The 22,532-nt window shown below is 38.4% G+C and overlaps 1 long non-coding RNA gene across 1 annotated transcript; it reads left to right on the forward strand.

The window, feature by feature from the left end:
* Positions 1–303: 303 nt before the first annotated feature.
* LOC104240137 (uncharacterized) lies at positions 304–19,524 on the forward strand. The gene is made up of 2 exons (XR_714335.2): positions 304–927; positions 19,209–19,524. It is a non-coding gene; the product is annotated as an uncharacterized lncRNA (long non-coding RNA).
* The last annotated feature ends 3,008 nt before the right edge of the window (positions 19,525–22,532 follow it).

The following is a 22,532-nucleotide window of genomic DNA, read 5'->3' on the forward strand; positions in this document are numbered from 1 at the left end:
TTGTTTTTCCTTTTACATTATATTTTGAATAATTATTATGTGTATATTTATAGGTTTTTAAATTAGATTATAGTTAAATAGTTTGTTAAGTGTTTAAGGGATTGGATTGATGCTTTATTTAGCCGAAATGGGCCAAAACTAACCCACAAAATCGAGCTCAGTACCCGTCCAGTCAAGTGGTTTGAGAGCAGAACCAAATGATGTAGTTAGGACCTTAAACTACGTCGTTTCGCTTAGCAGCCCCAAGACTCAATCTTGCCCGTCCATTCACTCATGATTCAACGACTCTCTTCCTCCCCTAACCAGGTATTTAAAGCTCCATATCTCAGAAAATTGCCCCCATTTTCCCTTAGTTCTTCTCTTCTTCATATCTTTCTCTCTCTCGCCTCTCTGCCAAGTCCACCCACCATTTCCACCCGCCGAAAATCGCCCACCGGTGGCTAGCAACCTTCAATCACCACCAAACTTTCACTCCCCCTAGTCTCAACCTCTTCGTTCCGATTCCAACCTCCAAATCCTCTAAATCCTATCCAATCTCCACAAATTCGGCCAAATACGAAACCCTAGTCGCCCAATTGTTCCTCTTTTCTTTCTCAAATTAATGGCATACTAGTCATCCCCACCATACAAGCCTCACATAAACGTGTAGATCTCTAGGAGATCTACACTTTCCCTTTAGTTTCACCAGCAAAAAGCTCCGCCGATGCCGCCCGACCACCCCACTGCCACGACCACCTTTGCCGCACCAATTCTCCTTCATTTTAGCCTAGTTCCGACCCAAGAACATCCGTTTCTTTATGGTATAATGCCGAATTCATTTAATTTAGCATCTACCAAAATAAAACGAGCGTTCCAAGGTTGGACAGACGTTGTTCGAGGTCTTCGACACCTCCTCGTTGCTCGAGTTATATCGAATTCCTTCATTTGGTATAATTCCTTATCCCCTTATCACCATCTCTGATTTTATGTTTTTCTTATGTTTCATTGTAGTTTTTGTGTAGGTTTAAGTTCTAATAATGATTGATCGACTACTGCGTATGGTATTGCTTCTGATTTTGTTGCTTAATTTAGTTTCATTGTGATTAATTGCTTCACTATTTAATACGTGCTATAATCATTGAAGTTTGATTAGGGTGTTAGTTAAAAGGTTAAACTTTGAAGTCATTTTATCTGATTTTGCATCTTAAACTAGTTTTAAGCAGTAGTTCGCGTGCTCATTGAGTATTTGTCTTGTTCGTGATTTTTAGTAGCCGATATATATTTTAACTTTCTGATTAGCTGAATAATTGCTCTTTTTAATATTTTGGAACAATTGATTGTCACACCTCTTTTTTACCACCCGAGGGGGTATATGGGAGTTTTTCCAATTTAAGTGACAATCGAAACATGATTATTTATTTATTATTTAGAGTCGCTACTTGGGAGATTTATGGTATCCCAAGTCACCGATTCAAATCCCGAATCGAGGAAAGAATGACTCTGTATTAATGTTTGCGAATACAGAAATCCGGGTAAGGAATTCAGTTAACCCGGGAGAAGGTGTTAGGCACTCCCGAGCTCCGTGGTTCTAGCACGGTCGCTTTGATTATACTTGGCTTGACTAAATTGTCTAATTACTGATTTCGGAACCTATGTGCTTTTACCTTTTACAGCGCTTTAATAAAGAAAAATTATCTCGAAATGAGTCACGCGTACGTGTACCCACCTGTTTGGCGCGTCAAAAAATCATGTCACGCGAACGTGTTCACAATTAATAACGCATTATTATTATTAAGAAAGTTTAGCCGAAGTTACGCGAACATATACTCCGATTTATTTTTAAAGAAATCATAACCGTGTCACGCGAACGTGTCCACAATTATAATAGTTTGATTAAAAAACAAAAACTATAGTTTAGCCCATTTAATGCTCAAATCGGCACATCCATCACAACCCATTAACATGTGAATCAATCGGACCAAATACTTGAGGAATTAAAATTAACAAAATCGTTGAACAAGTATAAACACCTATTAAGACAAACATCAATCAAAACAGAAGGAACCAAAATGCCAAATAACCATCCAATGAAACGAAACAGAGGGAAAGAAACTTATGACTAAACTTCAATACCATACAAAGTCATTGGAAACAACAACTAATATCATGTATATATATATCTTGCTCAATTACATGTGCCCTTTTTGATTTCAAAGGTTTTGAGCTTCAATTTAAACAAATATTTTTAGCAAATTAATTCATGCCAGATTTCATTTTATAAACAGCAACAAGAAAGTATGATTATGAAACCAAAGAGAAATTTCAGCCAAAACACATGAGACTTTAAAGTCATGTAAATGAGATGAATCAAAATGGACCTTTCACCGTAGCCAAATGAAAGTGTAACGACAAGCTCCGATGGAAATTTGTACGAAAATCGAGCCGTGACCGGCCCTCGATGAAACGACCCCGAGACTTCAACGACTGACTCCGAGCAGCTCACACAAGCGAGTTCCAAAATGGACTCAAACCAACGAAATTCCAGCAGCGAAATGAGGCTACGCAACTTCAAAATCAATCTCAGAAACTGAAGTTTTTTTTTTCAAATTTGCTTCGAGTCTCAACACCAGAAAATCCAATTGTCGAACAAATTTTATTGATGATCAAAGTCAACACGTACAAGAACAGAGAAGGATCCAACAGACCTAAAAAACTGAATCTATGAGTTAGAGCTTCGACATCGAAGCCTCGCCGGAAGCTTCGCCGGAAACGTGACAACATTCAATGACGGACCTTGCATCGGCACCTCGGATTCACAGACGGACAGCTCGGACGAACCTATATCGAGATTACTGTTTCATCGACTTTTCGAACGCCACTCGTCGCCTCCCTTTCACTCCTGCTGCTTTCGCTGCTGCTGCCCTCCCGTTGCAGCTATGTGCGTGTGTGTTGTAGATGGGAAGATACGACGATGGAGGGCTTTCTTGGGCAGGGAGGTGTTTTTGGTTGGTGTTGCAACTGGAACTGGGGTTGTGAAGGAGATGGAATACAGGGGGGTCGTTTTTGGTGTTAGACAGATGAAGAGCTAACTTCTTCAATCTTCATAAAGAAGATGATCGTTCCAGGTTCAAAAAGGGGGCTCGGGGTCGTTCTTTGAAAATTGCGCAGCTTTTGTGCATTTTTTTTAGCCTCCTTCGTTATCCTCCATGCGCCGCTTTTGCTGCTTTTCGTTCCAGCTTCTTAAACGAAGAAGCTTTCTTCATTGGTGAAGAAAGAGATCCGATGGGGGGGTCCTTTTGGCGCAGCCTTTTTTAGCCTTTTTTGTCAGTTTTTTTCTTCTTTAGTCTTAAGCCTTCTTTTTATATTGTAGGTTTTGGTAGGGTTTTTAGGTTAAGAGGTATGGGCCTAGGAATTATGGGCTTGGCAATTGTGGGCTAGGTCCAAAATTAGGCCTAAAAATGGGTTGCTCAAGCCCAAGTTCTATTCTTTCGCTGCGAACGAGATTAAAAATACGAGGCCATTTATTAATTATTCCTACTATTCAAATAATTATTAAAATAAAACTAAGCATCAAAACAAATCTATTTTTGGTATTTTCAAATATCATATTAAAATAAAAATACGATACTATTTTTGCATATATTTTTTTTAGATTAAAAATGAATACAAAACATTAATGAACCTATTTTTGTGATTTTTTTGTTTTCTTGTAATAAAATAAAGTAAAAGAGCCAAAATTACTTGAAATATCTATATTATGCCTAAATTAAATATTTACGCGCTAAAAAAATAAAAAATCTTGGGGAGGGTCAAAAATCACATGTCTACAGTTGCCCCTCTTTGACTGGAAACGTACAGAGTTTTCAGACAAAGACTGACTAGACAAGTTTTTTGATCCCACCCTTTTTGGAGAGACTAAAACTAAGAGAAAAGGGGAATGTGACCGAGCCCTGGTATCTGAGCTGCCTACATATCCTTGGCTATAAAGGAATCGGGCCACGTGTAGTTCAGAGGTGGGTGAGATGATGGAGTATTCCGAGGTGAAGAGCCGGTTGAGGTGCCGTTCCGCCGAGGTTCCGGTCTGCAGTCCCGTTACATCAAAAAATCAAGAAATGGAAAAGACTAGCTAAGCCTACCAACTAAGAGTTACAAGATTTCTATCTATAAGTCTTCTGAAGCTTGATCTTGAGTTTTGAATGGTTCTTCATACAGACTTTGGATTTGAACCTTGACGCTTGCTAGTTGCAGGTGCTAGTTCGTTTTTCTTCAACTTTTCAGACCAAAACGGGACATGCATAGCTTGTGACCTCAGCCCTGTCTTGAGCAGCTCACATCTTTTATTAACTTCTGCTTTCGGATTCACTTCTTGTCTTTTTTTTTAATTATTATTATTTTGGATTGTGACTAACTTCTGTTGATCATCTTGGATTGTTGACTCGCATTCTTGCCGCGAGCTTCTGCTACTTCTAACTTGAGTTGAATTCTGAAATAACTTCCCTTGTTTTCCAGGCGGGCGCCTGATTACTGAACTTGAACCGTCTTTTCTTGTTACTTGACACTGTTTTCCCTTGCACCCTTGAACCATTTTCCCTTGAAACCTGAACTGTCTTCCTTCAAAACTGTTTTCCCTTGAAACTTGAGTTGTCTTCCTTCGAAACTGCTTTCCCTTGAAACTTGAGTTGCCTTCCCTTGTTCTCCAGATGGGCACCTGATTACAACAAAACAGACAAAACAAAAGAAATTTTTTCTGCCCCAGTTTGCACTAGGAAGATTTGTGAGTTGTTAACAAAATTGTAAACCACTTGTACTATTGATGCAATGGTGAGAGTAAACTAAAGAATAGACCGGGAAAACTATAAACTAAGCTTGACTAAAGTAAAGACTGACCATATTCTCCAGGCGGGCCCCCCTGATTTCAGGAAAACTAAACATTGATATTCTTAAGAAAACTAAAAAATTGACACATTTTTTAAATCCAAACTTCCTCTTTTTTTTTCTTTTTTCTTTTCAAAATATCCTAGGAGAAAATGCATCAGACTAGGTTTTCTATCTTAGGAGAAAGATTCATCAGACTAAGACGTTAATCCTAGGAGAAAATTCATCAGACTAGGTTTTCTATCTTTTTTTTTTAATTTTCTTTTATTTTTGGTATCTTAGGAGAAAGATTCATCAGGCTAAGACGTTTACCCTAGGAGAAAATTCATCAGACTAGGTCTTCTATCTTAGGAGAAAGATTCATCAGACTAAGACGTTTATCCTAGGAGAAAATTCATCAGACTAAGTCCCTTTTGTTATCTTAGGAGAAAGATTCATACGACTAAGATTTTTATTTATTATCTTAGGAGAAATATTCATCCGACTAAGATTTGATCCTAGGAGAAAGATTCATCAGACTAGGTTGTTTATCTTAGGAGAAAAGTTCATCAGACTAGGTCTTCTATCTTAGGAGAAAAATTCATCAGACTAAGATTTTATTGGGAGGAAAATTCATCAGACTAAGACTTTTTATCCTAGGAGGCAAAATGTGACGACCAAATGACAAAATTTTATGCACATGAGCAAGATAGAAAAAGGCAAAAATTTGAGAAACTTCCCTTTGTCGGCTCCTCTCGTCTTCCCTTTTCTTCTCCTTTTTTTCTTTTTCATTTTTTCTCTTTTTGAATCACTTTCCTTGCACCGCTTTGTTCCTATTTCATACAAAGAAAAATTTATCAGTTTTGAAAATGGTGGTCGGTTTGTGGCCTTGAGTCTTGGGCAGCTTGGCTTCTGCTCAATTAGCTTGAGTCGGCCTCAAAAGACTTTTGTTCTGCACCAACTCTGATTGTTTCACACCAGTACCATTTGTATTTGCAGCTCAAACAACCTTATCCCAACTAGAGATATTTTCTTAGATGACCTTTTCTGATATCTTGAATGACTTCCTGCTTTTGAGCAATTTGTCTGTCAGAGAGAATCACAAGTTATCTTTGCTTACGCCAAATAGGCTGACAAGAGTCTTTTTGGGGAAGCCTTTGCATGAATTCTCAAGGTATATTGACAGTAACTACTGAGTGTGTTGGCCAAATTCACTTTGTGCAACTGAAAAGCTGATAGCAGGTTTTGAAATCTTTTCTTGCTTGTTTTGACAAGGACTGACTCGGAGTGAAGGACACAATGATGCAAAAGACAAAGATTAACAAGAAATGCCCCCTGTTGGAAGGACAGAAGGAAGAGTTTTTTTTTCTCTTTTCTTTTTTATTTTTTATAACTAGCCTTAATGATCATGGCATACATTTTGGACTCAATGGCCTGATCTATCAAACTAATCCAATCTTCCCTTTTACCATCTTTATGACCTTTGAGGTCGGGCTTGTTCATACTAATCTTTTGTATCAGCTTCAAGACTCACCTTCGACTAGTGGTGCCCCAAGGGATTTTCACCAATAAGCCTCTCTCATTTATTCATCTCTGCTTACCGTCGCCTTACAGTACCCGTGAGGGTTTTCACTAGTAAGACTCTCTCATTTTTCTTTTTCTTTTCTTTTTCTTACTTTTTGTGAGTAGCTTGATAGTGTTATATGTCGTGTGACAACCGTTGCTCATTGCATGCTCTTCTTGGCATTTTTGAAGGCATATCAGGAGGTCTTTATTTGGAAGGTTTTTGGATAGGGTTGGACGAAAGGCCGGCATGAAGCTCAACAGAGACTAAAGATAACAGGGTCATATACTTACAACCTTTGGAATCGACTCTTTTAAAAATGAAATAAAATCTTTGCCCCGGTTTTAGCTATTGGGGATTTTTTTTGAATTTTTCTTTTTCTTTTTCTGTGAATTCTTATTTGGCTGGACCGAACCGTGAGGCTGCCTACGTATCCTTTTTTAAGGAATCAGGTCGAACGTAGTTCCAACATCTGACCTAAACTATTTTTCATCTTTCTTTCTGTTTCTTTTTCTTTTTCTCTTTTTTTCTTTTCTTTTCTTCTCTTTTTTTTTCTTTTCTTTTTCCCTTTTTATTTGCCCCAGCTTCTATTTTTGAGGGCATGGACCTTCGACAGTTTTTTTTCTTCTTTCTTCGTTTTTTTTTGCACTTGAACTTTCAAAGAGCTGCCCCAGTTTGTACTCTTGGGGCATGTACTTTTTTTTTCTTTTTCCTTTTTTTTTGACTCTAAACTTGATTCCAAATGAGGGTAGTCGAAGAAAATAACACAGGCTCAAAAGGGGTGACAAAGGGTATAAAGTGTTTGGGTAGTAGAAAAAGGGCCTCACAGCCTTGAGAACGCTAAACATAGTATCCTTCGCGATCACAGCATTGACGAACATGTCTGTCCTCTTTGTGTGTCGTGGTCACAAGACATTTCTCCATACCTTAGTGACAAACTTTCCAACAAACTTCAATTGATTAAACATCCTCAAGACCGATCTTCAGAATAATTTGAAGGTGAATTTTACTCGACCTTAGTTCCAAAGTATTCCAACACTTTATTCAGCCTCAAAAGTATTATTTTTTAGTTATCAAATTCCAGATTAAATCAGTTCCTAAGATCTGGCCAAAATTTCCGCATGCATGTCATGTCATTAAGACTAGTGGGAAAATAACTAAGCATGGAATGACACAAAAGGACAACTGTATTTCAATGAGTAAACAACAAGACAAACAACCTAAAATCCGAGTTACAACCCTAAATAACCCGGTTAATTAAAATAGCAAAAGAACAGAAAGACAAGACTCACACAAACAAAATGGAGGGATAGAAGGGTTTGACTCAATAAAACAAATAAAATCTGGATCACAACCTTGAAATAACCCAGATAATAGAAAAAACATCAAAACAAACTACCAAGATTCCTTCCTAGTGAGGAGGGAATGACTTTTCAATTGCTCAGCTTGACATTTAGCCACAAATTTGCTCATCAGGATCAGCAGAGCCTTCTCCAATTTCAAAATCATTAACTTCAGTTAGCAAATTCCCGAGAGGATTCTCATACTCCATGTCACCACGCATCATCCCCACAAAGTGTGCATCATCATGTGCAGGTAAAGGATTCTGCACGATATTCTGGGCGCCATTATCTTGGATCACAATCAGTTTTTCCTGGATCATGCTTTCTATTTCTCTTTTCAAATCCCGACAGCTTTCAACATTGTGCCCCTGGGCATTGGAATGGTATTCACACCTTTTAGAAGGGTCAAAACTTCTTTCACGTGGGTCCACATGATTTGGAGGAATAGGTGCAATCATGTCATACTTCTTTAATTTCTCAAACAAGCTTGCACAGGACTTTCCTATTGGTGTAAAATTATCTTTCAGCATTTGTTCCCTTCTATACCCCTGGCTTGGATGTGGGTTATAGGGCGTTTGAAAATTTTGTAGAGGCTGGTGGAGATTTTGTGATGCTCATGCTCGCCTTCTGGGGTGTTTTGGTGGCTGGACAACATACTGATGTGGAGCGACAGAGTATCGTGAGTTCTGAGGTGGATAGCAATGCTCAGGGGAGTCATGGAAAACTTAAGGAGGCTGCTCATACCTTCGAGATGTTCTCCTGGGACCTCTTCTCGACCCTGATGTCATCATGATTTCTTCAACCTTCTCATTTGTGTCACTAAAATTATCAGATTCAACCCGGACAGCCTGAGTTGCGGCTTTAAAAACTGCTTGACTTATAATTTTGCCTGTCTTAAGACCATTCTCTACCATTTCTCCCATTTTGATTGCTTCCGAGAAGGATTTGCCAACTGCGGACATCATGTTTTGAAAGTAATCTGGCTCTTGCGCTTGAAGGAAGACAGTGATTAGCTCGTGGTCATCCAATAGTGGCTTAACTCGAGCTGCTTGCTCTCTCCATTTAATGGCATATTCCCTGAAACTTTCATTTGGTTTCTTCTTCAGGTTTGAAAGGGATATGCGGTCTGGGGCAATGTCGATGTTGTATTGGAACTGTTTGACAAAGGCATGTGCCATGTCATCCCGGACATACCAGCGAGACATGTCTTGATCCATAAATCATTCGGAGGCTACTCCCGTAAGGCTTTCCCCAAAATAAGCCATCAACAATTCTTCATTTCTTCCCGCACCTCTCAGTTGATTGCAATACCTTTTCAAGTGGGCTATGGGGTCTCCATGTCCATCATACTTTTCAAATTTGGGAGTCTTGAAACTAGGCGGCAAGTGGACATCGGGGAACATACATAGATCTTTGAAGGCAACACTCTTTTGACCTGCCAACCCTTCCATGTTTTTCAACCGTTGTTCTAAGCTTTTCACTCTTTGGGTCATTTCTTCCTGTACCATCTTTCGGGCAGGCTTCTCAATGTTTGCAGGAAGATCAAATGAGTACGAGTGGTACTCAGGAGAATGGTACTGCTCTTGCTGTGTAGCGAATTGTGACTCATGACGAGGCTGTCCTTGACCACTGGCCCATGCTTGACACATTTCGGTCATTTGCTATTTCAGTATTCTATTTTTCTCAAACACAGTAGACTCTTGGTGAACCTTCTGACCCTGAGTCTCTTGAGCACTTGTAACAGCTTCGATGTCAGTTATCATTTTTCCTTGGATCTTGTGTTTTCGGCTTACCACAAACCGACCACCTCAACTTTTTTCACAATTCAAAACAAAACATGTTAGAATGGACTCAGTCGGTCCTTATTATTATCATCATTTTTTCATTTTTTCACTTTTTTCCTTTTTTTTTCGATTGATCGAATCTGATGTGGCTTGCCTACGTATCATGTGAGAACATGAATCAGATCTTGTGTAATTCGGGGAGATCATGAATAAAGGAAATAAACTAACTTTTTTTTTTTGGATTCTGAATTTTTTTTTCATTTTATTTTTCAAAAGAAAGACTTATAAAGAAGAAAGAGAATATTTTTGGATTTTGATTTTTCTTCAGCATTTTTGCAAAGAAAGACTTCTCAAGAGGAATGATTTTTTTTTTGAAATTTTCTTTCCTGGAATTTCGAAAGAAAAACTTTCTAAAGAAGAAAGAAAATATTTTTTGAATTTATGAAAGAAATGCTTCTAAAAAAATATTTTTTGAATTTTGAATTTTCTTTTCAATTTTGAAAGAAGAATGAAAATATTTTGGATTTTTGGAAGAAATTAAAAGAAAATATTTTTGTATATTTTTTTATAAATAATTTGGATCTAAAAGAAAGGCTTTCTAAAGAAGCAAGGAATGAAATATTTTGGATTTTTTGCAAATTGGGGTCTAAAAAAACCTTTCTAGAGAGGAAATAAAGGAAAATATTTTTGGATTTTTTTTTGAAAATTATGGGCCGGAACCGATGAGGTTTGCCTACGTATCTCACATCCGGTGAGAATCAGACCCGCGTAGTTCGCCCAGTTTTGACGGAACAAGAAAACATGACACTTGAAAATTTTGGCTCATTTTGAAATGACCTTTTTTCAGAATTTTGGCAGATTTTCAGAATTTTCTTAATACCTACCTCTCACTCTTTGATTTTCTTTTTTTTTTTCTCTTTTTTTTCTTTTTGATTTTCTTTCCCTATTCTAGAAGCCGGTCAATATACAAGCCGAAACAAACAGATGCGCAAGTAGCACGTAAGATGCATCAGGATGGTCCTTTAATTTGGGTAAACCTGTCCTAGACGGACCCAACCCCTGTGTTGAGTCCCCAAAGTCAAATGCACGTGATGCAAACAAGCGTTACTACTAGGGATCCGGCATGAGGCTGCGTTATTCTAGGTTTAAAACCTGGGTGTATTGTTCTAGACCTGGCTTACCCGAGCGGACAACTGGGGCCGAAGAGGGGGCAACGTACCGGGAGCACTAAAGTCTACCCGACCTTGTTGCTGGCCCAGCCTCGATCTATTTGGTATAATTTTTACAGAAAAAGCGGGCCACGCGAATGTGTGCACCATTTTCAGAAGACTCAGAGGGGTGGCGTAAGAAGACATTTAAATACAGTTCAAGTAATATCAAAGTGGTAAATGATAATTAGCACATTAAGTTCACAAAATACAGTAATATAAACAATAAATCCAAATAAAAATCGCATTAATAAGCTCGAATTCTTGAACCCTGAACCAGAAGTTCTGGTTTCTTGTCCCCAGCAGAGTCGCCAGAGCTGTCACACCTCCTTTTTACCACCCGAGGGGGTATAAGGGAGTTTTTCCAATTTAAGTGACAATCGAAATGAGATTATTTATTTATTATTCAGAGTCGCCACTTGGGAGATTTATGGTGTCCCAAGTCACCGGTTCAAATCCCGAATCAAGGAAAGAATGACTCTGTATTAATGTCTGCGAACACAGAAATCCGGGTAAGGAATTCTGTTAACCCGGGAGAAGGTGTTAGGCACTCCCGAGCTCCGTGGTTCTAGCACGGTCGCTTTGATTATACTTGGCTTGACTAAATTGTCTAATTACTGATTTCAGAACCTATGTGCTTTTACCTTTTACAGCGCTTTAATAAAGAAAAATTATCTCGAAATGAGTCACGCGTACGTGTACCGATTTGTTTGGCGCGTCAAAAAATCATGCCACGCGAACGTGTTCACAATTAATAACACATTATTATTATTAAGAAAGTTTAGCCGAAGTTACGCGAACATATACTCCAATTTATTTTTAAAGAAATCATAACCGTGTTACGCGAACGTGTCCATAATTATAATAGTTTGATTAAACAACAAAAACTATAGTTCAGCCCATTTAATGCTCAAATCGGCACATCCATCACATCCCATTAACATGTGAATCAATCGGACCAAATACTTGAGGTATTAAAATTAACAAAATCGTTGAACAAGTATAAACACCTATTAAGACAAACATCAATCAAAACAGAAGGAACCAAAATGCCAAATAACTATCCAATGAAACGAAACAGAGGGAAAGAAACTTATGACTAAACTTTAATACCATACAAAGTCAATTGGAAACAACAACTAATATCATGTATATATATCTTGCTCAATTACATGTGCCTTTTTGATTTCAAAGGTTTTGAGCTTCAATTTAAACAAATATTTTTAGCAAATTAATCCATGCCAGATTTCATTTTATAAACAGCAACAAGAAAGTATGATTATGAAACCAAAGAGAAATTTCAGCCAAAACACATGAGACTTTAAAGTCATGTAAATGATATGAATTAAAACAGACCTTTCACTCTAGCCAAATGAAAGTTCAACGACAAGCTCCGATGGAAATTTGTACGAAAATCGAACCGTGACCGTCCCTCGATGAAATGACCTCGAGACTTCAACGACTGGCTCCGAGCAGATCTCACAAGCGAGTTCCAAAATGGACTCAAACCAACGAAATTCCAGCAGCGAAACGAGGCTACGCAACTTCAAAATCAATCTCAGAAATTGAAGTTTTTTTTTTTCAAATTTGCTTCGAGTCTCAACACCAGAAAATCCAATTGTCGAACAAATTTTATTGATGATCAAAGTCAACACGTACAAGAACAGAGAAGGATCCAATGGACCTAAAAAACTGAATCTATGAGTTAGAGCTTCGACATCGAAGCCTCGCCTGAAACTTCGCCGGAAACGTGACAACATTCAACGACGGACCTTGCATCGGCACCTCGGATTCGCAGACGGACAGCTCGGACGAACCTATATCGAGACTACTGTTTCATCAACTTTTCGAACGCCACTCGTCGCCTCCCTTTCACTCCTGCTGCTTTCGCTGCTACTGCCCTCCCGATGCAGCTATGTGCGTGTATGTTGTAGATGGGAAGCTACGACGATGGAGGGATTTCTTGGTCAGGGAGGTGTTTTTGGTTGGTGTTGCGACTTGAACTGGGGTTGTGAAGGAGATGGAATACAGGGGGGGTCGTTTTTGGTGTTAGACAGATGAAGAGCTAACTTCTTCAATCTTCATGAATAAGATGATCGTTCCAGGTTCAAAAAGGGGGCTCAAGGTCGTTCTCTGAAAACTGCGCAACTTTTGTGCGTTTTTTTAGCCTCCTTCGTTATCCTCCATGCGCAGCTTTTGCTACTTTTCATTCCAGCTTCTTAAACGAAGAAGCTTTCTTCGTTGGTGAAGAAAGAGATCCGATGGGGGGGGGTCCTTTTGGCGCAACCTTTTTTAGCCCTTTTTGTCCGTTTTTTTTCTTCTTTAGTCTTAAGCCTTATTTTTATATTGTAGGTTTTGGTAGGGTTTTTAGGTTAAGGGGTATGGGCCTAGGAATTATGGGCTTGACAATTGTAGGCTCGGTCCAAAATTAGGCCTAAAAATGGGTTGCTCGAGCCCAAGTTCTATTCTTTCGCTGCGAACGAGATTAAAAATACGAGACCATTTATTAATTATTCCTACTATTCAAATAATTATTAAAATAAAACTAACCATCAAAACAAATCTATTTTTGGTATTTTCAAATATCATATTAAAATAAAAATACGATACTATTTTTGCATATATTTTTTTAGATTTTTTTTAGATTAAAAATGACTACAAAACATTAATGAACCTATTTTTGTGATTTTTTTGTTTTCTTGTAATAAAATAAAGTAAAAGAGCCAAAATTACTTAAAATATCTATATTATGCCTAAATTAAATATTTACGCGCTAAAAAATAAAAAATCTTGGGGAGGGTCAAAAATCACATGTCTACATTGGTTAGTTAATGAGGTTGAATTTTATTGATTCTGTTCTGTCATTAGGCTTGAATCACCTATTGAATTGCAGTTTTGAGTTGTTTTTCCTATGTTATGTTTTTGTTTGAGCTAGCATTTTCTGTGTTTAAAGATTTAGTGTTAGTCCTAATTAACTTGATTAAGCTTGAAGTAGTTGTTTATTATTGGCAGTTATATGTTTAAGTTTTGTTGATTCCTAATAGTTGACTCTTAATCTTGTTCGAATTACTAGTTGTTTGACTAGATTGAATCCGGTTTTTCTTTGTGAACTAGATAGCTTTAAATTTGGTTTGAGGGATTAAGAGAAAAGGAAAAGAAAAGCACTTGAGTGTAGGGCCTTTGTTTGATTGCTTTTACTGGTGAGGACTATTTTGGAGTATAATACTCCAAAAGACTGTCCAAATTTGGTGAGGAAAAATTGTTCATTGGATAGATTTGTAGTTTGGACAGATTTTTGGTAAAAAATCTAATATTTTGGACTGTTTTTTTTTTTGTTAAACAAATCTACTCCAAGATTCTTTCCTCTCCTACATAAAGAGAAGTTCTTTCCTCACTTGGGACACAACTTTACACACTCTATACATGAGAGAGACTTTGAGCAAAAAAACAACAGAGAGTTTGAGAGCTTTTTAAGTGAGTTTATAATAGCAAACAATACAGCAAAATACAAAGGATCTTGAAGAGAGTTTACGGTCTCTTCTTTCCTTGAAAGCCTGTTGAGTTCCTGGTTCAAATTCTGGATCGTTTCAGGTTTCTTTTTGATGGTTTCTGCTATTGTTTAGTTGCCGTTGTTATTGACTCATTTTGGCTGAGTTCGTTGTTGTTTTATTGATGTTGTTTCCTTCTATCTATTCTATCTAGGTATTTGTCTTAAATGTGTAAATTTTGAATACATTTATATATTTATAAATGTCTAATTTTTATTTTTCCTTTTACATTATATTTTAAATAATTACTATGTGTGCGTTTATAGGTTTTTGAATTAGACTATAGTTAAATAGTTTGTTAAAGGGTTAAGGAATTGGGTTGATGCCTTGTTTAGCCGAATTGGACCAAAAATAACCCACAAACTCTAGCCCAGGACCCCGGTCCGGATCGTTGGTCTAAGAGACGCCCAAAACGACATCGTTTTGATAAGTGAACCAAGATAAAATCTCATCCCTTCATCTCTCCCTCATCCATCGACCATCGTTTGGTCTCTCTTCTAGGTATTTAAGACCTAGAGAGGCCAAATTTCGCCCCATTTTCCCCTTTATTTCTTCTCTTCTTCACACTCTCTTCTCCCTCTCCCCACTTCTCCCACAGCCCTTCGAAACCCTAGTGCCGTCGATCAAAAATCGCCTTACGGTGACGGTGTACCTCCAATCAATCCCAAAATTTCACCATCTCCTCCCTTTTTCCTCATCTTTCTGCCTATCCCACTCAAAACCATTAATTCCTTCTTAATCTCACCAAATCTAAGCCTAACCGTAACCCTAACCGCCACCCGCCGTCATTCACCACCTCCAATCCCCACCAAAATCGCACCACCTCCTCCTCATGTCCTTATCTCTCTATATCTCCAACTCAAATCTTCAAAAGCTTCACCGCCGCTAACCTCCACCCCTACTGCCACGACCACCCTGCTCCACCACTTAACCAACTCTTGAGAATCGTCTTCTATCTTTAAACGCGACTCCAAAAAGCTATTTTCTCGTTGGCATGACTTGGAATTGCACTGGAATTCTTTTTCCAACACATGTCATCAAGAAAACAATGCCCGGGGAGTCAATTTGCTATGATTCACATTGTATTTGAGACTCAAGGACAACCTGATTTGGCCCGTCCGGTATAACCCCTAACTTTTTTTTTCTTTTTTCTTTTTCTCTTTGTTAGCTTCTGATTTTTATTCTAGTTCTGGTTTATTTGTCTTGTTTTGATCGATTATTGTTAATAGGAGTTTCTGTTTAGCTATTTCTATTGATTTGTAGATTGTTGGATGATTATAGATCAAAAGTGACCTTTAGTATAGTTAAATCATTTTCTTAGTTAGTTGATTGTTTAGTTGTTGAATCGTCCAATTTTTAACGATGCTCGTCTAATTTCTGTTTTGAGCATTAGCTTGTGAATACAATTGTTGTTCCATGTTAGTTTGCACAAATCAAATTTATTCCAATCTAGTTTGTTTGAATACTTAGTTCGATTACATTTTGAGTCTTGTTTCTGCTTTGCTAATTCGTAGTTAGTTTGAGTTTGAGTGTATAAGTTGAATTTTAGTTATGTGTAATAGAAGCTGAGTACTTGAGTTTAAAATACATGATTATTGGGTATTTTACTATTTCAGCATGCTGAAAAATACAACTGCTTTGCTTTGTATCAAAATTTGGTAAAAAGAGGATTGCCTCTACACACAAAAGTTAGTCCTTTTGGACAGATTTTTGATGAGCCAAAATCTGTCCAAAAGGACTTATGTTTCCTACTTAAAGAGCTCATTCTCACATACTATCTGACACTTAAATATCATCTTTACACACTCTTAACACACTAGACACTTAGACATCTTTGACGCTCATAAAGAGCACATATCTTTAAGAAAAATCAGCAGCTGCATTGTCACAACCCGGATTTTTCACCCTCGGAAGTCGTGATGGCGCCTACTAATGAGAGCTAGGCAAGCCAATTATCTGATCAATTTACCTTTTTACCCATTTTATATTCTTTAACAATTACGAAGAAATAACATTTAAATAGCGGAATTTAACATAAGCAGAAGAAAAACAATAAGTTATCTGAACATTAATATCTAATACAACTGTTTGAGTCTCGACTACCCAAAACTGGTGTCACAGTTTCACAGACGGTCTAAGAAAATCACAAATAAAGCTCTAAAAGAAATCAATACAACACTGTCTTTGGAAATGCATGAAAGAAACAGGAATAGTAGATAGAAGGAAACGCCAAGGCCTGCGGACGCCTGCAAGGCTATCTCGGGTCACCTGATGAACAAGAATCAGCAATCCCACTACGGTCCAAAGTGTACAATACTGGGGTCTGCACAAAAGAGTGCAGATTATAGTATCAACACAACCGACCCGATGTGCTGGTAAGTGCCTAGCCTAACTTCGACGAAGTAGTGACGAGACTAGGACCAGACTATCAAAAAAACCAGTGCAATTTAACTATATACAACGAAAAAGAAGAACAATAATATATAGTCAAGTATGGGAGGAGGAAACATGCTGCGGGGATATATCGAATAGTAACAGAAGAACAACAAAAAAATATGAGGATTGTAAGCACGTGATTTTTGCTGCACGAAAGTTACTCCAAAAGGAAAAGAAAATAAAAAATATATGTCTTATCATTAAATGATTGGTATTTAATGTTAAAATGGTGTGTTAATTGTTGTAGGTGTTACCCAATATGTGTGTAAGTTTGTTTTAATTTTTACAATTTTTTGGGAATTTTTGGTTAAATTGTTGAATTAAAAAGGGAAAGGAAAATCGGTTTGGACCCCAAAAAATTAGGCCCAAAACCAAAACAGACCCAGCCCAAGTCAACAGCCCAGGAAACCCTTCCCAGACCATCAAAATGACGTAGTTCAATACTAAGACTACGTCGTTTCAAGGACGGCTCATCTCAGCCGTTCCAACCAATCCAATCCAACGGCCCAGGATCCCTTTCAGTAACCCGCTTCCAAACCCGACCCAGTAACCAGTTTAACCCAACCCCTCACTTAAACCAAACGACCCCGTTTTAATACCAAACGACCCCGTCTCACCCCCAACCATCGGATCCAAGCCGTTGAGATCATCTGATCTAACGGCCCAGATCCAATCCCCTACTCCGTATATAATCTCCCCATCATACCCCACGCCCCCCAAACCAAACCCCACCTTCCCCACTGTACACCATCGTCCCAAACACAGCCCCTTCCCGTTCCAAACCCTAGCCGCCCCCATACACTCTCACCCTAAACCCGACGGCCTCGATGCCGGTGACCACCAAAACAACACCCTTGATGCACCTCATCACCCCAAACTCGAGTCTGTTACCCCCTAGCCTCGAATCACCTTCCTTCATCTCGAATCTTGATTTGAAGATTCGAGACAAAACTCGATCTACACCAAACCACACCATATTCATACCAGACACTCCTCTGACCTCCTCGTGACCAAACCAAGCTTGGTTTGGTCCGAATCTATCCACAACTCCTAGAATCTCAAATCTGAAGATCCAAGCCCTAGAACACAAGAACCTGGGGAACCCGGCCAGTTTTAATAGGGGTTTGAGGTCTAATAGACCTTAATTAAGGTGTTCTCGGTTGAGAACACCCCGATTAAAGTTTGTTCGGCCTCAAATGGTCAAATATAATTCAGACCTGGGTCGGCTTTGGTTGAACGTTTCAGTAAGTTTTCTTTTCTGTTTTATTTGAGTGCTAATTGAGTTTGTTAGCATGTCGTTGTGTTTGTTTGGTATTTTCTGGTATTTTTCTTAACTCCTTCCATCTCTGTCAAAGACCTTTTATTTGGTCGTTTGTTCTTCTGTGTATGTGAATACATCTGGTGATATAAATGCTCGTCAATTAGATTAGTCGTCCAATAGTTAATTCATATAGGTTCCCAGTAATTGAACAAAAGTTAGCTGAAGTTATTTAGGACCCCGTACGTATTGTTTATTTAATCGACTTGTTATATCTGGTTATAATTAGTATAGTCGACCTGATAAACGTCGTCGATTAATTTTCTATGACTAAAGGATCAAATGGACTAATAACTTCACATGACTGATTGAACCCTGTCATTGACTGAATGCCCGACATTGTTTGAAATTGGTTTGTTTGCATTGCAAAATGACTGAAAAGATTCAGTCCAGGGCAGCTCTGAATCTGAACTTTTAGAAGTCCAAAAATGCCCTACTGTTGTAATGGGTCAAGACAGTGATAACCAGGGATTAACAGGGGTAATTTGGGTGTTAAAAAGAACAGCAATGATTAGTTTAAATGAGCTGACAAATAGGGTACTGGATTAGGATTAAAATAAGGTAATAGTGGGGAGCCAAACTTTGTGGCATGGGGCTGATTGAAGAAAAAAGGGGTGGCCATGTTGTTGGGCAGAAAATACAGGCTAAAAGCCTGTCGAATGGATGGGTATGGGGAATATTTTGATTAGTTTAGAAAGGAAGTTATGGGCAGGAAAGAGGGGAGGGGTTCAAGGCAGCTGAGTGCTTGCCATTTCTGCCTATAAATAGAGCTGTTGCAAAACTTAAAAGGGGGATATTCTTTAGTCTTCAGGGAGATTCTGTGAGTAAGAAAACTGAAAAGGAAAAAACAGAAACAAAATTTCAGAATACTGTGAATGAGTATTGTCTGAAAACTGTGTAAGAGTTCAAAGCGGTCAAGCTGTCTTTGTTGTTTGCTGTTGGTTGTTTGCCGAGCTTTGTTGGTTATTGGATTTCTGTTGCTGTTACATTCGATATCCTGGGCCTCCTGCTGTCTCTATACTCTGTTTTTTCTGGGATTGACTGTTCATTGCTCGATCACTTGTTGAGCTTCATCATTGTGGCTGTTTGGTTGTTGCTGTGTTGTGCTGTTGCTGTGCTTGCTGTGTACCACTCAGCTGATCATTTTCCTTCTTCTTTTGTTCCTCTATACCAGGTACACGACTAATACTGTCCATATAACTTGAAAGTCGAGCATGAATACAAAAGAGAAGATTTGAAGACGTTTATGTCCACATGTAGTTGTTATATCGAGTATCATGTAGAGTGTATTGGTTTACGTTCTTGTTTGGGTACTGGAGTTGGTCCTTTCATATAGTGAATGTAAATGTAGGACAATTTAATATGGTGCGTAGTTTGACAGATAAGAGGATTGGCAGTATAATAGGCTACATCTTGAAAATTAGTTGTGTTTTTGTGATCAACATGTCCTTAAATGCATGTCAAAGCATAAAACTATCCATGTTAGTTAATTTCGTTTCCCTTTTGATAAACTGCCTCATTATAATTGTCAAACCACACCCTTATAACAAATAGCACAAGTCTGCGTTCCTCAACCTCATGAAGGTCGAGCCCAGGTCGAAACAGACCAAGCAGGCCCGCATCGGATAAACAGTGGCCCTGGTCTGGCCCATCCCGCATGAGCTGGATTTGGGCCCATAATGTTTGATCAGCTGTCCGTAGCCACGTTTTCTTATTCTGTAAAAGCATTTTAAATCCTGCTATAAATAACCTGCAAGCATGTAATTAACTAGGACTATCTCTGTTTTCAATTAGTAGAGACAAACGCGACAAGAAACGTAGTTGCTATAGGATATCCTTTTAAAATAAGGACGAGATGAGCCTCGACAAATAAAAAACGCACAAGCTGCGGGGCCCTCGTTAAATGTATATATCGAAGCATTCAGTTTCCAAGGTGGGTCGTTTAGCAAATTTCATGACCCTCCCGGAATAATAACGCGATAGTCTCTTTAAGCGCGTATTTAATAATCTTACCTTCTTAAACTCGGGTGCACATTTATGTGACCCAAATCCAAATCTCGACGGAGTCTAAAGGTGTTTCTAATCACGGGTACATTGATTGTGACGTGGTTCGAGATGCGTGTCCATGACGTTGCAAATTCCTTCTAAAAATAAGAATGAGACGAGCCTTGACAAACAAAAATGTACAAAGCTGCGGGGCCCTCTAAATGTATAGATATATTAAAATATTTAGAATTCGGGACGTGCCGTTTAGCGAATTTTACGGCCTTCCCCAAAATAACAAGACGCTAGTTGTTTTAGGCGCGCCTTTAATAATCTATCTTCTTAAACTCGGGTGTGCATTTCATGCGACCCAAATCCAAAATCCCAAAACGTCGAATAAAATATGTTCCGGATTGTGGGTGCATTTCATGTGACGCAGTCCAAAGACACGTTTTAAGCGATGTTCACATTCTTAATAATAATAATTATGAAAGCGGTTTAAAGATAAAAATTTGCACATAAGTTCACATTTGTACAAAAATCAGATAAATAAACTGAATATAACAGTTGAGCGACCGTGCTAGAACCACGGAACTCGGGAATGCCTAACACCTTCTCCCCGGTTAATAGAATTCCTTATCCGGATTTCTGGTACGCAGACTGTAATATGGTGTCACTCTTTTCCTCGATTCAGGATTAAAATTGGTGACTTGGGACACACTAAAATCTCCCAAGTGACGACTCTGAAATAAATAAACCAATCCCGTTTCGATTGTCTTTTAATTGGAAAAAACTCCCTTGCACCCTCGCGGGTGCGAAAATAGGAGGTGCGACAAGGATCACCATAGTTCAATTGAAAATAGGAAGGGGAAATCATGTTGCGGGGTACAACAAGTATCAGCAGGAAACCATCAATTAAATATAGAGAAACCGTAACTCAGTTATCAATATAAATTAGGAAATCAAAGACAAGTGCACGGCATCACCCTTCGTGCTTTAACACTCTCTCATCAAAACAATACACGGCATCACCCTTCATGCTTTAACACTCTCTCACCATAACAGTACACGGCATCACCCTTCGTGCTTTACACTCTTCCTCACCCAAGCAACAATCACAAGGCAAATAGGGTAAGGGAATCTATAACATCGAAATTAAATCAAGTAACAACAGAAAATCAGTAAACAAACGTTTAGGACAACATAACTCAATTATCAGCAAGAATCAGGAAAATCAAGGACAAGTGCATGGCATCACCCTTCGTGCTTTTACTCTCGTCGTCACCATAAGAATCAATATAAATTGCACGTCATCACCCTTCATGCTTTTACTCTCATCCTCACCATGAAATCAATACAATAGGCATGGAATGGTACATCGTGCGGCACGTCATCACCTTTCGTGCTTTAACACTCTACCTCACAAAAACAATGCACGGCATCACCCTTCGTGCTTTAACACTCTTCCTCACCCAAACAACAATCACAAACAAGAGGGCAAGGGAATGAATGAAATTACAATAAAAATCCAGGCAAGGGAACAATAGTTCAGCAATTAAGTCATGGCAAGGGAATAGCATCAAGAACATCAATGTCCCGACAAGGGAAATAACAATTAAGGCAACAATATCCTGGCAATGGAGGCAACATAATGATCTCTTCTTCTTCTTCTTCTTCTTCTTCTTCTTCTTCTCACCTTTACTTTACAATTCAATTCACAACTCGAGCCAATGCTCTAAAAGGTTCAATTATCACTTTTACTTTCGCATCTCATTATACAACTTAAGCCAACGCTCCTCAAAGTTCAAGTGTCACAATTACTTCCACAAACTTTACCCAACAATAGAAATCATCAATCAAGGCATGAATAATACAACAAAGTCATAATAACCACAATATAAGACTCACAGGCATGCTTGACACCGACGCATAGATACTCGTTACCATGCCTATACAGTGTACTCAACAAATATCACGTAGCAAATATGACTCAATTCCTAATCCCTCAAGCTTATAAGGTTAGACCAAACACTTACCTTGATGCCACGAATACAATTCACGATTCAATTATAGATTTACCCCTTGATTCCACCACCAATTCGCTCGTATCTAGTCACAAGTTACTTAATTACATCAATAAACGCTAAATGAATCAATTTGAATGCATGAAAATGAGTTTTCTAAAGTTTTACCCAAAAAGTCAAAAATCGCCCCGGGCCCACATGGTCAAAACCTAATGTTCGAACCAAAACCCGATTATCCATTCCCCCACAAACCCAAATATATGATTTGTTTTGAAATCGGACCTCAAATCGAGGTCCAAATCCCTAATTTTTGTAAAACCTAGGTTCTACCCAAAACACCCAATTTCCCCCATGAAAATCATAGATTTTGAGTTGAAATCATGTGAAAGATGTTAATGATTGAAGAAAACGAGTTAGAAATCACTTACCAATGTTTTGGAGAAGAAAGATTATTTGGAAAATCGCCTCTTATGTTTTTGGGGTTTTGAAAA

This window comes from Nicotiana sylvestris, chromosome 8 (genome assembly GCF_000393655.2).
Source record: "Nicotiana sylvestris chromosome 8, ASM39365v2, whole genome shotgun sequence".
Lineage (NCBI taxonomy): Eukaryota > Viridiplantae > Streptophyta > Magnoliopsida > Solanales > Solanaceae > Nicotiana > Nicotiana sylvestris.